Here is a 20000-nt window from a genome sequence, read left to right as displayed (position 1 = left end):
AGATACGTGGTACTTCGATGGGAAGTACCTTTGCCCCTAGTTTGGCCTGTTTGTACATGTATGATTTTGAAAAATGATACATAATGTCCTCCACCAATCCTTTCTGTGAGAACACAGATGTAGATTCCTTCACTATGTGGGTTAATAGCCTTGATCCCTTTTTGAAATTCACTTCCTCTGTCTCTTCCACCCAAACCCCTTTTTGGATCTGATGATCAGTATTGATAAGGGAAAATTGAAATCATGCACCTATCCTAAAACCACAGATCGTAACAGCTTGCTGCTCTATGAGAGTCATCATCCTAAAGCGTTACGTGACAATTTACCTTATGGACAGTTTTTGCGACTACGTCGCAATTGTAGCAAACGCCCAGTCATTCGAGACCCAAGCTAGTGATCTTCAGACTAAATTGCATGAACGACACTATCCTTGTCAAGTAGTGAATACTGCCCGCAAACGGCTAGGAAGAACAATAGAGACGCACTACTACAACTCCCAAGGAACCTGACACACGCTTGACCTGTGTTTCCACATACACTCCACTGTCTAAAACCATAAAGAAATTGATCAATAAGAGATGGTCCATCCTAGTGAGCGGAGGGGAATGTATTCCAAGACCCCTGTTTGCTTTTAAGAGGACAACTAATATTAAAGATATGGTGGTACATACCCGACCACCATTGAAGCATGTGGACTCAAAACAAACGACACTCTGGGAGCTTCCCCCTGTTTCTGGACATTTTCCATGTGGCAACTGCAATGTTTGCCCCCTTACCACACGTCTTAACTCTCTTGACCTGGAACCCATAGATACATGGCGACTTGTTAAACACACCAAATGCAACACTCACAATTGTATTTATATGATCACATGTCCCTCTGGCTTACACTACATAGGTATGACTACCAGAGCGGTTAAAATGAGGGTTAACGAACACCACAGTAACATCATATGCGGTTGTGCCACTACTAAACTAAGTGTCCACTTCTTGGAATTAAACCATAATTCTGATGACATGTGGTGGGTAGTCTTGGACTCCCCCAAGTACATAAGTAGTGATTCGAGGTCACTTTTTGAGAAAGAGCAACAATGGGTGTTTAAATTGGGGACACACGTCCATAGGTTAAATGATGATATCCTGTGGATGCATTTCGCCCATGTGCTCCCTCCCCTCCTTCTTTAGTGTGATTTAGAGAGTGAATGAGCATTATCTCATTCCCCTCTCTCCTCTATGTTTTAACCTTGGCCAAGACCCTTCCTTGATCAATAAAATGATGGTGATGTGCTAGGTTTTGAGCCAATTTTAGATTTATGTCTTTAGCTCTCCTATTCTTTGTGTGCCGTTAGTTTGGCACTGTTTTCTATATCTCTTACTACGGCACAGTAATATTGAGAAAAGATCTCTGGCAAGGAGCCCCCTGTATGGGGTGCCCAGCTGACATTGCAGCGCCGGTCTGACGAGGAGCAGGCCCTATGATGAAGCATGATATCCAATTGGATGTGTGAGGGCATTTGCTTCTAACATTAGGATTGCCCTGTGGTCTTGTTGGAACAGTGTAGACACAGTAGCTTGCTCAAGATCATTGCCTAACAGGCATGGCAGGACTACTGGTTCCACCCTGGGCACCATTGTAGGGGTACTGAAGGAACTCCTCAACACCAGCTACTTTCAAAGTACCAGAGACCTCCCCCCACTCAAAGGGAACCAGAGCCACCGGAAATGACTCTCTCGATTGTCAGCGACTATGACCTGGTGGAATGTATTAGGGACTATCTGCTCTGATGACACCAGCTGACTCTTGACAGTAGTCATATTGGCTTCTGTGTCACGCTGAGCCTTCATCCTTTGCTCATTAATGGTGACCCACTGCCTATACTTTGAAGTATTTGCAGGCATGTGAGCTTTAGGCACCATCTCTCTATCTCCCAGGGACACTAGGGATACCTCTGTCTGCCCCCCAAAGCTAACTGGGACTGTCTCCCCCCCGAGCGCTACACTAGCCAACCCAGGTGACTGTCCAGTGGTGGATTGTGCTCTCTTGGAACACTGGGAGTCGGTGTCCATGCTGGTAGCACTCTAAGCATTTGGAGATAAACTTCCCTAACTTTGTGTCAAAGAACCCTGGTTTCTTCCCAAATCTAAAAGAGGAATGGTTACCACCCCCACCTTGGGAATTATTTTGGGGACTTTTAGAGAACTCCTTATCTTTACGTTTTTCTCCCCCGTCTTTCTTCTGTTAGGAACCCTGACCCCCTTTGTGGGTGTCCCCCCCCAGATGCCTTCTTGGACACTCTGGTGCTAACCCAGAGATCCGCCTCCTCAGCAAGCTTCCTGGGATCAGTCAGCTTGCTATCTACTAAGTGCTGGAGCAACTCTGTAAAAGAAATACTGAGCATATGCTCTCTCAGAATCAAGTCATATAACCATTTGTAATCATCTGCTTTGCTGCCCTGCACCCATCCATTCAGTGTCTTATTGGAGAAATCATTACAATCTCCCCAAGTCTGTGTTGAAAGTTTGGTGCTGTCCCTGAACCTCTGACGGTATTTCTCAGGGGTCAACCCAAACTTGGCCAGTGAAGCGGCTTTCATGTGTGAGTAGTCATTTCTATTCTGTGGAGCTAGTGTAAGAAGTGTGTCTCTCCCCACTGCTGGTACATAAAACCACAAGGCCACCCCCCAGTGCTCCTTAGAGGTCCCATGGGCCCTTAGTGCACCTTCATAGGCAGCCAGCCACTTGTCAATGTCATCTCCCACCACAAAACCTGGCACCACATTCTTTGGTAGACAAACCTTTTTGTCTCCAACAGGTCCTGCATGTATGCTGCCACCATCACTGCTGGACTCAGACTATCTCGCCTTGATCTCTAGCTCCTTGAGACTTGGTTCATGAGCCAACAAAAAAATGTTTCTCAGCCAAGGCTCTCTCAGCTGCAGCGTCAGCTCTCTCGGCTTCAATCTGTTTGGCTGCTCTTTCAGCCTCAGCTTGCTTGGCTTGTCTCTCTGCTCTCTTTTCCTCCTGTTGAGCCTCCATTTTTAGCCTTGCCATCTGCAATTGAAACTCTCTGTTCTCTCTCCTTCCCTCTGCGGTCAGGCCTTGATCAGAGACACTGCTCCCTGGTTTGTCAGGGGGCACAATTGCAGTGGTAACATCATCCACTGATGGCAAAAAATCCTTTGGGGAGCCATCTTCTGGCTCCTTCTCCTCATTAACCTCCTCTGAATGGGCTCCTGCCCAGGCCCTCTGGGCCATTTGAAATTCCTCCTTTCTGGAGGCACCTTGGGTGGGTACTCCCATATTCCTGCAGCTGTTTGACAGTATATGTCTCCAACAGGGCCAGGTCAAAATCTCCTGTTGACATCACATGTTGAGTGAGGATTTTTGTCAAAAAAGTGTCAGGAAAAACGAAATTGCAGAAAAAGATAAAAATCAAGTTGACGTTCAACTGTGGGTAGGTAGTGAAATACTTAGCTACTGTATGTCACTGCACAAATACAAGTCCTATCCTCACCGCTGATCACCAATGTAAGAAATGGGGTCTTTGGTTGGCAGTCAGGTTACCCCCTGTCCAAGCAAGGACCCGCACTCTAGTCAGGGTAAGTCACACACAATCGAAATTATCCTGTGCCCACTCTCTGGTAGCTTGGCACTGAGCAGTCAAGCTTAACTTAGAAGGCAATGTGTAAAGTATTTGTGCAATAAATCATACATTACCACCATATATTACCACAAAAATAAACCCCACAGCGTTTAGAAAAATATATAATATTTATCTGGATAAATGCAGGTCAAAACAATCAAAGATGTAATAAGTGCATGTAGAGATGTTACCGAAAAGTGATATAAAGTGTCTTAAGTCTTTAAGAAGCAAACAAATTCTCTTTCAAGCACAAAGTACCTAGTTCGTGTTAAAAATCTCTGCAAAGAACCACAGAGGAGGAGATGCGTGGAAACAAAGGGGTGTGCATGGATTTCGCGGGCCATACACGGTGATGCGTCATTTAGTTTTCATGCAGGGACGGCTGTGCGTCAATTTCCGGCTCACTGTTGTGGATCCTCTTCAGGTTGTGGGGTTTTCAGACGCCCCGGGGAGGGTGCGTGGATTTCCTGCGCTGGCAGGATGAAGTCACAGGAGCTGCGTTGATCTGGAGGGCGTTGCGTCAAATTTTCTACTGCACGGCAGGCGCTGCGTCAATTCTTCTCTGGAAGTCGGCTTCGCGTTGATCCGGTGGGCCGGGCGTTGAATTTTCGGTCGCTACGTTGGTACTGCGTCGATCTTCTCGTTGCAAAGTCAGGCTGCGTCACCTTTTGTGTGTGCCATTTTCACTGCAGTGCAGGCTGTGCATCGTTTCTAGCAGGCTGTGGTTCGAATTTCGCTGCACAAGGAGTCCTTCTTGAAGAGATGAAGTCTTTTTGGTCCTGATACTTCAGGGAACAGGAGGCAAGCTCTTTCCAAGCCCTGGGAGAGCACTTCTTCACCTCAGCCAGAGAGCAGCAAGGCAGCAGGGCAACAGCAAGGCAGCAGTCCTTCACAGAAAGCAGTCAGGTGAGTCCTTTGGGCAGCCAGGCAGTTCTTGGCAGGATGCAGGTTCTGGTTACAAGTTTCTTCTCCAGGAAGTGTCTGAGTTTGAAGGGGCAGAGGCCCTGTTTATATACAGGATGCTTGTTTCTGGTCCAGGGAGGACCTGGCTTGGCAGTTCAGGCTGGACTGTTCCCATGAGGAACAGGTTCAAGACTGATTTGCATATGGCTGGGTCTAACCTGGGTTGGCGTGGCGAGCAAAAAAACGATGGATTAAACCCAGATCTTTGTGACTGGGGGTGAATGTTTGATTTGCTCTGCATTCCGTCCATCATCTATTCTTTTTGCATTTGTCGCCCCAAGTGAGAAGGGTATGCCCAGACGTGGGTCCCATGCTCACTGTGCCACTGGGTTCAAGGTAGCCTAGCTGATGAAACCGGTCCTAGGATGCTTGTTTCCGGTCCAGGGTGGACCTGGCTTGGCAGTTCGGGCTGGATTGTTCCCATGATGAACAGGGTCAAGACTGATTTGCATATGACTGGGTCCAACCTGGGGTGGCGTGGTGAGCAAAAAAACGATGGATTAAACCCAGATCTTTGTGACTGGGGGTGAATGTTTGATTTGCTCTGCATTCCGTCCATCATCTGTTCTTTTTGCATCTATGGGTTACCTAGGGCATCCGTTAGGGGTGTCTTATATGTAGAAAAAGGGGTGTTTTGGGCTTGGCAAGTACTTTTAAATGCCAAGTCGCATTGGCAGTGAAACTTGCAATGGCAGGCCTGAGACAAGGTTAAGGGTCTACGTGAGTGGGTGGCACAATCAGTGCTGCAGGCCCACTAGTAGCATTTATTCTACAGGCCCTGGACACACATAGTGCACTCTACTAGGGACTTATAAGTAAATTAAATAGTCCAATTGGGTAGGATCCAATGTTACCATGTTTAAAGGGAGAGAACATATGCCCTTTAGCACTGGTTAGCAGTGGTAAAGTGCACAGAGTCTAAAAACCAGCAAAAACAGTATCTAAAAAGTGGGGGGAGGCAGGCAAAAAGTTAGGGGTGACCACCCTAAGGCTGTCAGGTCTAACAATCACCCATCCATACAGACCTTGGGTTCTTCTTAAGAAAGCTCAGGAAAGTCACTGTTTTGCCACCAAATTTAGGAAGATACTTTAGGACCGTAGTCTGAAAACCCAAGAAATTATGACAACCCCTCATAGTCTTCCAGATTAGGTGCCTCATTATCACTTTTGCCAGATACTTTTTGAAGATATGTCTTCCTTACTGATTCTATAACTCACAGATTATATGCTTTGTACCGCTATTTTACTTTATTGATGCTGAAGCCATTCTACTCCACTTCAAAAAAATATAATATGCTTTTCCCGAAGAAGCCAAAAATAAAAATATAGCACTAAAAGTACATGACACTTTCAATATTTCTCGAAACTCAGTACATATAATTTTGGAATATGGCAAACATATGGCACCTTCTGATATATACTCATAACCCTAGATCCCTCACCTTTAGAATCTCCCCAGAAACCAGACTCAATCTGGAAGATTTCTCAGCATAACCCCTGCAAGTCAGTTGGTGGCATTGTGTGGCTCTGCGTTAACTCCGCTTCATCCAAAGTGATGGCTGAAGTTGTGTATAAGCCCTACCAAAGAGCTCCAACACTAACACCTTTCTTGACAATCCTTTGTATATCTTTTGCTAGTGTCTACTTCTTCTTGTCAGTCGACAATCCTTTTTCTCTTCCAAATTCTTTAGCATTATGCCATGAAAAATTCCCCTTTCCTAAAGCTACAGGTTTTCAGCCTTGTAGGAACAGTTGCAAAAAGATGTCTGTGACAGATTCTCACAAGGTGTGTCTCTGGTGTTTGGGGTCAAGCCATAACTGCAAGTTATGTGAGGACTGTGCCCTAATGAAGGAGATGTGGGACAGAGAAGCCAAACTGTACATTGATGAACACTGCAAGAAGTCACGTAAGGGTGCTCCTTTTCAAAAATGCAGATCTCTTTCTTCGATCAGAGCTAGTCCAGCAGCAAGTCATTGTCTTCAGGTAAGTTAAAATTCATAAGAAACCACAAAAAGTCCTAAAGGACCTCATCCCAACCTTACCACCCTCTTTCTGAGATGTCACAAGGACATCAAGGAGCCCTGCGGTCTTGCTTGCAGTCCCCTACTGAGGAGTCAATTCCACAGCTTATTCCAATGTTCTCTGATGTCACAAAGTCCTTCAGCAATGCCATAATAAAATAAGGCATCTAAGAGGTAGTGACCCACATCTTTGGTAACTTACCAGCTCCCTCTGGCATGCCTTTGGGCCCTATAGGTCTGTGGGGTTAGCCCTGGACACCGCCTGTGCCTCCTGAACCCACTGCAGGTTCTGCTCAGACACCGGAGCCAACTCCACTTCTGGCACCATCCACACTGGTCCCTGCTGCATTGACTCCGGCACTGATGCCACCAACACCGGAGGAGGATTCCAATCCTGTCTGACCTTGAACTGAATCCATTTTATCCAAGATAGTGCATCGCAACTGTTTGAGTGTGTCCTATTCCTGATCATTCCAACTGAGACAAAATAGCACCTTTGCCTAAAAGCTGATTCCCAGAACTCCAACAACTTTTTAGAACAGATTCTTACTAAAGCTTGACAGCTTTTGGTGATCATGGTGATGATGGGAACAAATTCTCCCCACAAAATGTTCACTGTTTTTATATGAAACACATCATTCGCCATGGTTGATGGGCGACCAAAGTCTTAGATTTACAACTGCCTTCTGTTGAGGGAAAAATCAGTGTTGTCATGGAACTGTTGCAACCAGGACAATCAACATCTGATCCAATACTGCTGTTCAACGTGGGTCTGACTGACACCCTCATGATCAGTTGGGCCAAGCCGTGCTCTTGCTCACCTGTAAACTGACAGGTGACACATCATCACAGATCCATACTTGCTGATCCTGTCTTCTTTTCACAACACCTACTGAGTGCCTGGTAGAACAGGTTTCTACTAACACAGTTTACACCAATTTGTTTCCTACTAACCCCCCCTGCCAGAAAGAGAGTCAAAAAGAATTGAGGCATATGGAAAGAGGGTGGTTTCTTCAACTAGCCCTGCTTCAGATCAGTCAATGCCATTTTTTGCTCAGAAGGTACTCCCATGAATAAAGGACATGGTTGCTAAGATCCTACCAGCAGTCCCAGGAGAATTTTGCTCAAATTTGGCTCAGACCATTGAAGGTGAATGTATGTCATCTAGTCAGGCCTGGATGCAGCCAAATGCTTAACCAGAACGTTTGGCATTAGCGTGGTGCTCTGGTGCTAAATCAGATTGACGGGCTTGCCAAGAGACATTCAGAAGTCACTTACAGATATGCCTTTTGATGAATCTCGCTCACTGGGCAAGAAGGCCTCCTCTGCCATCGAGCACTTTAAAGAGAGTAAAGCCACTATGTGGGTCTTGGTCTCCCCACACCGCCAGGATCCTGAACATCAGGGGGGTCATGGTGCGACGGGCACCCCTCCCACATTGGGAGGCCATCCCAAGCTGGGCCTCCGGTGTCTTCTTGCTCTAGCGGCGAATGTCCTCCCATCTCTTACGGCAGTGGGTGCTCCGTCTGTGGTAGACCACCAGGGTCCGGACGTCCTTGGCAATATCTTTTTTCTGGTGGGCGCTGACCTACATGAATTGTACAGGGGGAAAAGAAAAGTTATTACAAAATGCACCGTCACAGTCATTGGCCCCCATCCCTACCCTTGCCATGATGCACATGCACTCACCGTCGTTTCATGCACGCCTCAATCTCCCCCCCCCCCATCTTTCATCCACCCCACTCCACACAGGCATAGCCCATACAGCATGCTCCCAGTGTACTTACCTGTTTGTCTGGAGGACCGTAGAGTAGCGTGTACTGGGGGAGGACCCCATCCACGAGTTTCTCCAACTCCTCCGATGTGAAGGCAGGGGCCCTTTCCCCAGATGCATGAGCCATTGTCTCTTCCAGACCGAGGTCACAGCAGCACTTGCAGTGTAGGTCCTCTCCTGTCGAAGATCAGGTATCGAGTGATTGCACAGATAGAAAATCACGTGCGTACATTGTCATTGGGTCTTGGGACCCATAGGGTCCAATGTTAACCAATGCAGAATTGCGCCGTGGTCTTCGACCGCTTACCGCGACGGTGTACAACGCCAGCGCAGTTACCTCACATCCCATTGTCCCACTTTACAGGTCAGGCAGCTGCCATTTCAGGGGCCCACATGGCTTAATTCTTCACTGCGTCACACATACCTAGGCCTTGCCTCAACACTCATACAGGCTAAATTTCGGATTATGATTTGTGTTCTGTGTAAGCTGTGGGTAGGTACCTCTGAGTTGGTTGACTCTGTGCTCGCTGTTGTCCTTCATAGGCACCATCCGCTGGGACATGTGAGGAGATGGCGGCATCCTCCGGTGTACAGACCGCTGGTGGACCTGTCGACAATAGAGGAAAGACATGTGATCATCACCTACAGGCTTGATCGTGCCACAATCCTGGAACCTGTGCCCAGCTGGAGCCAGACCTGATGTCAGCTATCCGCCATCCCACAGGAATCCCCCCTCAAGTGCAGATGCTGTCAGTACTCCATTTCCTTGCAAGTGGTTCATTTCAAACAACAGTGGCCATAGCATCAGGGATGTCCCAGCCTATGTTTTCCAACGTGTTGTCCAGAGTGTTGTCTGCCCTGCTGAAACACATGCGGAGCTACATCGTTTTCCCTCAGGTGGAGGATTTGCCTACAGTGAAAGGTGACTTCTGTGCCCTGGGACATATCCCCAACATCATAGGTGCCATTGATGGGACAGATGTGGCTTTGGTACCCACCCCCGCAGGAGTGAACAGGTGTACAGAAACCGGAAGAGTTATCATTCCATGAATGTGCAGATGGTGTGTTTGGCAGACCAGTACATCTCCCATGTTAATGCCAAATTCCCTGACTCAGTGCATGACGCTTACATCCTGCGGAATAGCAGCATCCCTTATGTGATGGGGCAACTCCAGAGGCACCGTGTGTGGCTATTAGGTGAGCACCTGGAAGCAAGTCAGTGGGAATGGTTGTCTGGGTCTGGGGATATCCCTACAGGTTAGTGTGTGTCTAACAGTTGTCCCTCGCCATTTGCAGGTGACTCTGGTTACCCCAACCTGTCATGGCTACTGACCCCAGTGAGGAATCCCAGGACAAGGGCAGAGGAACGCTACAATGAGGCCCATGGGCGAGCACGGCGGATAATAGAGCGGGCCTTTGGCCCCTGAAGGCCAGGTTCAGGTGACTCCATATGACAGGTGGGTCCCTATTCTACTCACCAAAGAAGGTGTGCCAGATCATCGTGGCATGCTGTATGCTTCACAACTTAACTTTGCGACGACAGGTGCCTTTTCTGCAGGAGGATGGTCCAGATGGCGGTGTTGTTGCAGCTGTGGAGCCTGTGGACAGTGAAGACGAGGAAGCAGAAGAAGAGGACATCGACAACAGGAACTCAGTGATCCTGCAATATTTCCAGTGAGACACAGGTAAGAATACAAACCTGCCTACTACATGTACTTTAACACTACTACCTCTCTACTGTCTGTCGTTTTCACTCAGTGTATGGTCACTGAGTTGTCACTTTCCCTTACGATTTCTCAGATGTGGGTCCCACAGTGTGACATCTGCTTTGTTTCCTCATGGACTAGAGCTGTGTGACATAGGTATGTTGACATTAAATTTGAAAGAGCATTTTGACACTGTAATTGCTAATACACTATTTCAAAATCACAGACTCCAGATTGTACTGTGCTTCAAGGGTGTTTATTTAAGTGCTCAATATTGGAGAGGGTTGTAAAATGGTGAGGGGTGATGGTGGAGGAATGTCCATGGCAGAGGGCATAGGAAGTGGAGCTGGGGCAGTTTGAGGATGGACAGGGTGACAAAGTGGGACAGAAAGATGACATTCAGGGTGGTCTCATTTCTTGGCGGGGGTCTTGGCATCGTTCTCTGTCTTTTTCCTGGATCTCAGGGACCGTTTGCGGGGTGGTTCTCCCTCTGCAGGGGGTGGGGTGCTGGTGTGGTGGTCCTGTGGCGGTGCCTCCTGTCCACTAGCGCCGGCAGAGGTGGTGGCCAGTTCATCGTCCAGGCTAGTGTCAGGGGCTCCTTGTTGTGCCACAGTGTCCCTCCTGGTGTTGAGTACTTCCTTCAGGACCCCTACGATGGTGCCCAGGGTGGAATTGATGGATTTGAGTTCCTCCCTGAAGCCCAAATACTGTTCCTCCTGCAGGCGCTGGGTCTCCTGAAACGTGGCCAGTATCGTTGCCATCGTCTCCTGGGAGTGGTGGTAGGCTCCCATGATGTTGGAGAGGGCCTCATGGAGAGTGGGTTCCCTTGGCCTGTCCTCCCCCTGTCGCACAGCAGCCCTCCAAGTTCCCCTGTGTTCCTGGGCCTCTGTCCCCTGGACCGTGTGCCCACTACCACTGCCCCCAGGTCCCTGTTGTTGTTGGGGTGGTGGGTTAGCCTGGGTTCCCTGTAGTGGTGGACACACTGCTGATTGACGTGTCCTGGGGACAGAGGTATGGGCCCGCTGGGTGGGTGCTGTGCTGGTGTTTCCAGAGGGGGGAAGCTCTGTAGTGGCCTGTGACTGTGTCAGGGGAAACAACTGTCTTGAGGTCCCCAATGGGCCGGGCTGGTCTTCTAGATCCAGTTGGACAGAGCTGCTGTCATCACTGTGGGCCTATTCTGTTGGTGGTGTGGACATGTGTGGACCCTCCTGTGCGGTGACATTGGGTAGGGGTCCTGGAGGGGTATAAAATGATGTTTATTACATCTGTGTGTGCCATGGTGTGCAATAGGTGGGTGACTGTGTACCCCAGTGCTTGCATTCCTGTGTGGGACCTTGTGTGATGGTGGTTTAGGGGGGTGTATGGCTATGTGCAGTGGCTATGCTTTGGTGATGGGTGTCCATGCTTTGTTGTTGCATGCAGGGCTTGGTGTTAGGATGTGTGGTTTGTGATGTTGGGACATTTGTGAAGAGTTGGAGTGATGGGGGTGAGGGTGAGGGTGGGGGTATGTGATGGCATGCAGGTAGGGTGGGGGATGTAATAGTTAAGATTTGACTTACCAGAGTCCATTCCTCCATCTACTCTTGCGAGGCCCTCAGGATGCAGAATCGCCAAAACCTGCTCCACCCATGTTGTTAGTTATGGGGAGGAGGTGGGGGTCCGCCGCCAGTCCGCTGAACCGCAAGGTGGTGTCTTGAGACCACAGAATGCACCTTCCCCCGTAGGTCATTCCACCTCTTCCTGATGTCATCCCTATTTTTTGGGTGCTGTCCCACTGCGTTAACCCTGCCCACTATTCTGCGCCATAGCTCCATCTTCCTAGCTATGAGGTGTGCTGCACCTGTGATCCGAATAGCTGTGGCTCTACCCGGACGATTTCCTCCACCATGACCCTGAGCTCCTCCTCAGAGAACCTGGGGTGTCTTTGCCGTGCCATGGGGTAGTGTGGGTGATGTGTGGGGTGGTGTGTGTAGTGATAAGTGGGGTGATATTTAGTGGTGTGTTGTGTGAGGTGCGTGGAAGTTATGTGGGTGATGGTATTGTGTGCCTGTGGATGCTTGGTAGTTATTTGTGGTGTCTCTCTCTGGCCTTCTCTCGGTAATTGTGGTCGTAGGGGTTTGTGGGTGATGTGGGTGTGTGTTTTATATTGTAATGGGTGTGTGGGAGTGGTGTGTGTATGTGTATCAGATGTGTGTATTTTGAATTGTCCAATGTGGCTGTGTTTTGTAAAAGTGTGTGTATTTTGAGCGCGGAGGTGTGTACCGCCAATGAAATACAGCGGTTGAAAGACCACCGCGTGGATTCGTGTGTCGTTATAGTGTGGGCGTATTTCTGTTGGCGTGACGGTGGAGGTTTTTTTTCGCCAGTTTATCTTTGACCTTTGGTGTGGCGGACTTGTTTGGGTGTCTGAGTTTTGACGGATTCCGAGCTGTGGGTCATAATAGCTGTGGCGGATTCCCGCGGCCGTGGCAGTGTGTTGGCGGTCTTCTGCACGGCGGTAAGCGGCATTTACCGCCAATGTTGTAATGACCACCTATAACCCCAATGGTGAAAGAGTAAGCATCAGCCACTACAATAAAGAGTAGTTCGCAATAGGGGTGTTGCAGAATGAGGGCAGTGGTAAAGTCTTCTTTTAGAATAAAAATTACTTTTTCTTCTTCAAGACCCCAAGAGAATCATACATCTTTTGGGGTTAACATGGTGATAGGTTGGACTATGGCTGAAAATAATATTATGTGTATAGAAATTTGCAAATCTGAGTAATTGATATTCTTTTTTTACTGCTCTTAATGATGAGTACAATTTTGGAAGGGTGTGCGTGATTTCATAGAAATACAATTTCATGGCATTCGCTACTGAGAAACCTTTTCTCCTCAACAGTTTAATGGACATTTTCAGAATTAATGGCATTTACCTTTTCATAAAAATCAATTCACAGAATGTCTTTTTGTTAAAAATTGGCTTTGGCATGCTATTTTTTAAGGGGTCCTACTCAACCTTGTGGCAGGAGCCACAGGTCACCTTTTCATCGCACCAGCCGGTGCATATATTCTGGGCACTTCCTCCACTGCATGGGACGGTGCTATTTAGGCCCAACACTACGGGCCCCGCTCAACCTTGCAGCAGGAGCAGCATGTCACATCCTCTCTATTTGATACCAAAATTAATTTTAAATTGAAACTGCGGGCTCCTAACCCCCACAAAAATGGGTGTATATCCTCAGTTCACTCTCTATACCAGTCATACTTAAGGGATGTAGCCTGACAATCAGCAACAAGCACTAGGCTATTTGCTGCTAACAGGACACTTTCCAGGGTCATTTCTGATAAATGTTTGGCTCTAAGCTTCACCAATTCTATCTCCTCTAGAAATGACAACCCTGTTCCATTCGGAAAAGTGATTTGCCAGTTGGGGGTTCTACTTTCATGTCTGTCTCCTCCCTCTAGGTCTTCATTAGGGAACGATGCTGGGGACATTGAGGCAGCCTGATTGCCACTTCTGTCAGTTACTTCCTAGAATGTGGCTGGATTAAAATTCAAAATCGATCTACCAGGCTGGAACAATTTTTAGAGCAATTTGACATTTGCTTGTTGCAAGAAGCGTGGTCTCTGGCAGCTGTATTCAAACATGTTTTTTTTTTAAATTACTGGATTCATGCCTGGCGTGGTCCCGCTGGGAGACCAGCTGAAGGCCTCACAATTTGGATCAGATTCAGTCTGAATCCCTCAACAAGATAAATTCACACCAAATTCATGGACATCTTAGCTATACAAATGAAGGCGGGTACTTCCAGAACTATCGATATCTGTAACGTCTATGCCAGGGGAGTCAGAAGTGGAATTAAATCACCAACAGTCGTCCCAGCGCTTGAGGATTTTTTGGATAAAGACTACTGTGAAGTATATTTACTGATAGCAGGGGACTTTAATACCAAATTTGAATTTGATGATGCTAGCTTAGAATGGGCTGAGGATGAGAGATGGGGTACAACCCAACTTGGGTTAACCCCAATACTTAGGTGGATGGAGGCTGCCCTCCAGCTAAAAGCACTCTCTCTAGAATTTGGAGTAAGAGCAGTTAATGCGAGGACTAAATCAGATAGTGGTGGAGCCAATACCTTTGACAATTCTTTCCATAATAGATGTATTGACTATATCCTATTAGATCATCAGATTTGGCCCCAACTTATTGATATGGTTGTTAAAACTAGGGAAGAAAGCGTTCACAACCCGTTGTGTTTGACTGTGAAACCTATCCACTCTAGGTGAGGCAATGCTTTCCAATTTTCTGTGACTACCAGAGATGTTTATATCACAACTGACACACGTGTTTTAAATTGTCCCAAATAGTTGAGAAGACCGATCTTCCAGGTAGGATAATAATAGCCTCTTTGGGGGAATAGTAAGATATTTTACAGTTGCACCATGCAGGTCTAGTGGCACTACGGGCCGAGTAAAAATCTTGTTTAATAAGGAATGTAGATGTTCCCACTGACAGCTTGAAGATGTGTTAAGGTCCAGGGACATCTCCTTGATTCAGCTAGCAAAGAAGAACTATAAAATGGCCCAGGTACATGCAAAGAAGAATTAGGATGAAAGTAGGTGGCCTGAGCTTAGCTTGGCATGTTCCTCGAGGGATTCTACTAAATTTTGGCATCTTGTTAAGTGGGGCAGTAAGGGCTGCTCAGTCATACCGTAAAACCATATAGCTCCCTCTGCCTGGGTACAGCATTTTACAGCCCTTTAGTCTCAACCACAGTCTACCATTCTGTTTGAAGATGCAGGGGGAGCTATATGATCTATTGACCATCTTTATTCCATCCTTGAACCCCCCCTTTGTTATTCCAGATGCCAATACCTCAACCACACTAAATCTTATCTTTGAACTTTCTGATGTTATGCTAACTTTGGACAATATAACCAGAGGCAGGGCCCCAGGACCCAACGGCATCCCAGCTGATGTGTTTCTATGCCACAGGGACAACTGGTCTAGGTATATCCTTCTCCTGGCAAATGCCATTTCTTGAGGAGCCCGAATCCCTGCTTCTTAGAAGGGTACTGAACTCATTCCAGTATACAAGAAAGATGATAAATCCCCTCCAGGGAATTACAGACCAATCGGTTTTATTGACTGTTTGCAAAAAATCTTTGCAAGTTTCATACTTTGCAAGATTAATGATTGGATCATTGGCAATTATGTTTTGTCCCCCTTCGTAGAAAAACTTGTACCATGGAACAGGTTTTTCGCTGTTTACCAATATATTGGAGGGTGGTGGAGATTGGCTAAGACAGCGTGTATGCTGCCTTCGTCGATCTCAAATCGGCCATCCACCTGGTCCCCAGGAATAAACTATGGTGGTTTTTACGCGCTATGGGCATGCCATCGATTTGCTGGAATTACTAATTCGATGACACAAGGGCATTTGTGCCAGGCTTCGATGGGGTAACCAGGGAGAATCAACAGAACCTTTTTTCACTTGCTTGGAAACCCCAGGTTGACTTAATGACCACAGAACACAAGCAGATATTGGTGGTGAAAGAACACAGTTCTTCGTTCTCAAAACCTATTGCCCCTGTTGTTCAAATCTATGAAGCAAAGGTAATAAATTGTGTACTGTATGGCTCTGTGAATGTATCCTCACTAGCCCATTCTGATAATAAATGATTAAGAACCATTGCCCATCTCCCCAGCAGCACCCCCTTGGTACCGCTATTGTTTGATATAGGCATGAAACCAATGGCTGATGAAGTTAGACTTTGCCCAGTATTATTTTGTAGAAGGTTGTGGTCAGTACCTGAATTGTCACAGTATAGGCTGGCACTTAAATTAAAGAAGTGATTGAGGCCGATACCTCTAATTAAATCACTTGGCTCTCCCAAATAAATAAAGCATTTAATTAATATTGGCTTGCAATTGTTACTGGGCAATCCTCTGCTGGCAACAAGTTTGTCAGCACAGATGCTAAAAAAGCATTACTGGAGTTGGGCCAGGCAGATGGATCTACAGTTGGCTGTCACTTCACACTTAACTGTGAAATTGTTGGTTTTTAAATTTGAGCCCCTTCTTGGGCCTTATAGGGATGCCATTACAGTCCCTTTGGACCTCAAGTTATATTTTCAATTTAGAGTTGGTTCTCTTCTGTTGAAATCCTTTACCATCAAGTGAGCCCTAAATAATGATTTTCTGTGCCCGGTATGTAAGGCTCATTCTGAGTCAATTGGTCATGTCCTTTTTGCATGTCCAGCCTATGTTCCTGCCTGTAAACAATGGCTTACACCAGGCATGTAAGTTACTTGGAACTCAAAGCAGTCAGACTGAGCTCAGAATCCTCCAGACAGACTCTAAGCTTATCCATGCGTGTGTTGTTGCCAAGTTTTTGGGGTGGATCTGGGTCATTAGAACTATGGTGGTAGGCTTAACACTAATAATTAATTGCCTTATTTATAGCTTGTAATGAACCGTTGTAAAAGCGATTTATGAGTTTAATAAAGGCAGTAGGCCTAACACTGTGATCTACTTGTTGCTATTTGTTTTAATGATGCACTGACTCGCTTAACAACTAGTAATGAACTGTTGTAAAATTCATCTATGAGTAGCACCTGTATATCTTCCATTTAGGTTTTAATTATTGTTCTTTTATCTTTGAGTATTCCCTTACTGTTATGAATATATATGTGATCATCCAGAACCTTGTTTTAAATTTTTGTTGTTTGGCACTTTTGTGTATTTCAAGGTTGTGGTTTATAATGATATATTTATTTGATATATATTTTTGGTTTTATGTGCTTTTATGACTTAATTTTTCAAATAAAGCTTCATTTTGAAGGTGTAAATACGATTGCATTTCTTACTTTCAAAGACAGTTTTGTCAGGAGTATTTATTGCGGTGTTTTACTTCAGGGAATATTATTTTATATTTATATCTTTCACATTGTCAACAATTACTTTTTGGATGCTTCGTAAACACCATCAATCCCTACCTCCTAAAAACACCTCCCAAAACCTAAGCCTCATCCATCCCTCAAATCTAAAAAACTTCTTTCCCCTGTACTCCACCCCTTTCAGAAACCTGAAAACTCCTCAGTACACTTAAACTACACTCATCCCTGACTCCTGAACCACAACCCTCCCTGAACCCTAAAGGCCTTTTCTACCCCTAGATTCCACCCTTTTCTGAACCATTAAACCCTTCACTACCAGTAATTTCTATCCATTCTTGAACTCTAGAGGCCCTTTCTATGTCTAAACCCTACCCATACCTCATCCCTTAGAATCTCCTCACCACACCCAAACTTCACTCATTCCTAAATCCTAAAAAAACCTTCACTGCCCTTAAACACCATCCATTCATGAACCCTAAAACCTCCTCCCTACTCCTACACGCTACTAATCCTAGAGCCCTAAACACCCCTCCCTATAGCTAAACTGAATCCTTAAAACTCTGACCACCCTAAACTCCAACCAATCCTGGACCCTAAAAACTCTTCACCACCCCTAACCTCTGCCCATCACTGAACATTAAAAACCCTCACCACCCCTAATCTGCCCATCCATGAACCCTAAAACCTCTCACCACCCCTACACACCACCCATTCCTGATACTTAAAAAAAATCCCTAAACTCTCCCCATCCCTGAACTCTAAACCCCCCAAAAACCCACCCAAGTTTAATATAATTTTGAATTTTTCCTTAAAATGATCTTCCCTTTAAAATTTTCCTTCAATTTTCGATGTATTAGTATTTCCTTAAAATTATTTTTCCTTAAAATTGGTTTACCTTGATTTAGTTTCTTCAATGTGGTTTATCAGTTTTCTTTTTTTCATTAATCCACATACATTAATTTTGAAAATATGGAAACACATTTTATCTGGTCAAGGTGCACCAAAATTAAAGGAACTGGGTACCAGTTTGAGATGGTGAAGTGATTTGGGGCCTGATTTAGATATTGGCAGACGAGTTACTCCATCATAACAGTGATAGATATCCTGTCCGCCGAAATCTAAAGCCAGTTATATCTTATGGGAATTAGATTTCAGCAGATAGGATATCCATCATCACTGTAATGGAGTAACTCATCTGCCAATATCTAAATCAGGTCCTTAGTTGCCTATAGTCGATGCATGGCCTATGCTTCCCTCTGGAATTTATGGTCAAAGTTCATTGAAACTCTACTGGGAGATGTGAAATGATGTACGAAGCCTTACTTTGGATTTGCTTTCAAATAGTTCTGTAATATGTGATCTTCTACTTTCATGTGTATGGAACCATGGTATCATGAATAAAGTTAATGATACAGTCATATGTCTAGTGTCGTCATAATAGATTGGCTACCCTGGGACTGTACACTTTGTGAAATTTTCTAGAGGCCTCTTGAATCTTACATTTTTCTTCAAATATGTTGACCATTAAACATTTTAATGGAAGGGTATGAGAGAATCCACATTGAGGAAAACATGATTCAGGATATTAGTTAGAAGAGAATGGATTATTCTTGTTTTGCCAGGCAATGTGAAGACTGGGTTTCCTCCACAAGAGTAATACAAGAGCAAATGAGGAATTTTTAGGAAGCTCAAAAGATATTGCTGAAAACCAATGTTCCAGGGAGGAGTTTGTCAACATTCACCCCCTTCTGGGAGTGCTTCTTCTTCAATTCCTAAAGACCTCCTTAACTTGGGAAATCTGTGCTACTTATGAAATTCCCTCTCCATAAAGCACTCAGGGGGCTCACAATTAATCAGGGCTAACATTATGCATTGAAGATCTGATTCTACTGTATGTGATCCAGGGTTGTCACTTAGACTCAAGCATGGGCATTTCCAAACAGCAGTGGACAATTCCCAGTGACCTTTCTTTTCTTCCTACCTCACAAGGGATACAGCTTGTAGAATTTCTTCTCGAAAACCCTAATAAAATGTGGCCATTGCGGCTTCATGCCCCTTTAGGTGCCAGAAGACCCAGATAAGATGCTTGTTTGGTCTGTCTTTTGCCAAATGTAGTTTACATGAACCGTGGACCCTGATTGAAAATTAAAGGTTTGAGAGCTGCAAGAAAGTGGAGATTACACTGTGCTTGCTATAAATGTTATTCCCCCAGACTACATATTGAGCTTGATATTGAGCTTGATTTTGCAGGGGTAATATCAGACTCCTTGGAGGCTGTAGCTGGGTTGCCTTCTGGATCTGGGGATGAGGTTGGGGATCTAGATGTTACTAATTTATTATTTTTGTCCAAAAGGGTGGTTTCCTCTTGTCATGCAATCTCTAGATTTTCCTGATTTTTTTTTAATGGCCTAAGCCGTCCAATCACTCAGTCAAATGTTTTTATTTGGCAATATAGCCATGAAAAGATAAACACATCAGTAAACAGAGTATAAAGTAATGTGCAAAAAAGTGTAAAATATTTACTCTTCAGCCTAAACTTATTCTACATGAATAGAGATTTAAATTACAATTACTAAGCATAAAAATATAAGATAAATGTAATATCAATTCATATATGGTTTTTAACAATAACAATAAATAATCATTCTGAGATCTGCAATAAAACAATACCACAGAAACCTATATTAGGAATAAAAGCTGTTTGCTGAACATAACTAATGACTGCATGGCAAATGAGCTGCAATTCAAGGCACTGTAAAAATTGAAGACTTGTTCTAAAAGATCTGAAGTTATTCATGCAGAATAAGGGGTGTAGCAATTGAATCCTCCAATCTGTAAGTCAGGAGGCCGGATCTTCAGATTGGCAGAGAGGGCCATCCTCTTTAGCAAACTCTAAATCAGTCCTCTAATCTTTCTGGAGGCTCTTGTCCATTCATCTACACTTTAGCAGAGCCTGTGTTTATATGAAAGTTTCATGGTGCTCTGTCTTTCACTACAGCTCAGGTTGCCGT

The 20000-nt window shown here is 45.3% G+C and overlaps 1 protein-coding gene across 1 annotated transcript in view; it reads right to left on the bottom strand.

The window, feature by feature from the left end:
* SIGLEC15 (sialic acid binding Ig like lectin 15) overlaps window positions 1-20000 on the bottom strand; it is a 163153-nt gene that overhangs the window by 21830 nt on the left and 121323 nt on the right. The window lies entirely within an intron of this gene.

Source organism: Pleurodeles waltl, chromosome 1_1, assembly GCF_031143425.1.
Source record: "Pleurodeles waltl isolate 20211129_DDA chromosome 1_1, aPleWal1.hap1.20221129, whole genome shotgun sequence".
Lineage (NCBI taxonomy): Eukaryota > Metazoa > Chordata > Amphibia > Caudata > Salamandridae > Pleurodeles > Pleurodeles waltl.
This window is presented reverse-complemented; position numbering and strand designations above follow the sequence as displayed.